Source organism: Phascolarctos cinereus, unplaced genomic scaffold (assembly GCF_003287225.1).
Source record: "Phascolarctos cinereus isolate Bilbo 61053 unplaced genomic scaffold, phaCin_HiC Scaffold_4;HRSCAF=312, whole genome shotgun sequence".
In the NCBI taxonomy this organism is placed as follows: domain Eukaryota; kingdom Metazoa; phylum Chordata; class Mammalia; order Diprotodontia; family Phascolarctidae; genus Phascolarctos; species Phascolarctos cinereus.
Genome location: NW_027555847.1, coordinates 112,515,429 through 112,517,399, shown reverse-complemented (window position 1 = coordinate 112,517,399; position 1,971 = coordinate 112,515,429). Strand labels below are relative to the sequence as shown.

The following is a 1,971-nucleotide window of genomic DNA, read 5'->3' as shown; positions in this document are numbered from 1 at the left end:
ATCCTTGGCTATTAAGAATGTATTGCACATAAAATTTTAACCAACAACACAGTCTATCCCGCCCATCTCTGCTGAAAAATGAAATGTAAATATGGAAGAGAAATATTTCTAATTTGGTAGAAGTAGTAAATGGAGCACGTCATTAGTAAATTATCCTCATTGTTCAGAAAGGCAAGTATTTCTTCCTGTCAGAGAAGTACAGAAAATATGTGATGTAGTCATGATATCATGGCAAATGGTGATGGTTTTCATAACTGTTCACAAAATTTTTTATTTTTTGTTTTTTGGCTCAAGTTTTATTCAAGATCATATACAAAATGTTTCCACATGCAAGAGGGTTTAATTCTCCTCCTCTTCCTCCTCTTTGTTCTGGTTGATCTTGAAATACCGTAATTCATAACTTTCCTTGCTGTTGGCCAGCACCCACAGCCAACCCTGAAGATTGTTCTTATTTAAGTATTTCTTTGTCAGGTACTTCAAATACCTTTTAGAAAATGGCACCTCTGACGTCATGGTTATCTTACTCTTGCTTCTCTCAATGGTTATGACTCCGCCACCAAGGTTGCCAGCCTTTCTGTTCACTTTGATTCATTCTTGTAAAAACTGCTCAAAATTAGCTGCATCCATAATCCCATCTTCCACAGGATGGGTACAATCCACCGTAAACTGAAGGACTTGCTTCTTCTTTTTGCCACCCTTCATCACAGATTTCTTCACTGGTGCCATGGCCATCGCAGAGCCAGAAAGGCTCACAAAACTTTTAAAAGCATCCTTTTTTATTAAAGTGATATCCAGAACGTTTACGTGATTCATACCAGTCACTTCTCTGTTTCCTCCATCAAAACCTTGTCTCCCTAATGGATAGAATATGTGGGATATCATTATTGTAAGATATAGGCCAGATTGGTAGAGCCAAGATGGTGAAGAGAAGACAGGTAGTTGCCTGAGCTCTTATTAGTTTGGCTTGGGAAGCGTGAACTCAAGCCTCTAAACAGATTCTGGAGTGATAGAACCCATAAAAAGATGAAATGAAACATTTTTTCAGCATAAGATAGTTTAGAAGGACTTCAGGAAAAGTCTGTTTCATTTGGGTAAAAGGAGAGCACAGCCTAGTTTCCAAGCAAGTCAGCAGGAGGCTCTTAGCCACAGCACAGATCAGCAACTGAGGCCCCTTGATCCTGGTTCAACAGGTCAGTGGGACAGCAAGCCAGCTGTGAGGCCTCTAGTCATAGTGCAGAAGGCAAACTGCCAGCCCCAGAACCCCAGCACAACAGGTACAAATAGTCTAAGCCACCCCAGTGCAAAAAGTCAGTGACCTAACCCCTGGTCCCCAGTGCAAGAAGCTTGGGACAGTGCCCCATGTGTCTCAAGAGCAGAACATAACTTTAAAAGTCACATAGGCTTAAAAATGAGCAGAAACCAGAAAAGAGCCTTGACCATAGAAAGCTACTAGGCGATAAGGAAGATCAAAACACAAACTCAGAAGAGATCCACATTGTCAAAACAACTATAAACAAAGCCTCAAAGTGGAATATGAACTGGTCCAAAGCCCAAAAAGCCTTCTTGGAAGAGCTCAAAAAGGTTTTTTTTTGTTTTTTTGTTTGTTTTTTGTGAGGTGATTGGGGTTAAGTGACTTACCCAGAGTCACACAGCTAGTAAGTATTATATGTCTGAGGCTGGATTTGAACTCATGTCCTCCTGACTCCAGGGCTGGTGCTCTAACCACTGCACCACCTAGTTGCTCCTCAAAAAAGTTTTCTTTTAAATCAAATAAGAGAGGTAGAAGAAAAAATAGGAAAAATGAGTTATGCAAGAGAGAGTCAACAGCTCTGAAAAGGATGGACAAAAACTGACTGAAGAAAACCACTCCCTAAAAACTACAATTGGTCAAATGGAAAAGAAATCCCTTCCAAAAAAAAAAACTCTTTAAAAAGAATTGGCCAAATGGAAAAGGAGGAATAAAAGATAACT

General features: G+C 39.8%; 1 pseudogene; it reads right to left on the bottom strand.

Moving 5' to 3' along the window:
- Nucleotides 1-339: 339 nt before the first annotated feature.
- On the bottom strand, nucleotides 340-732 carry LOC110196494 (large ribosomal subunit protein eL22 pseudogene; annotated as a pseudogene).
- Nucleotides 733-1,971: the final 1,239 nt, after the last annotated feature.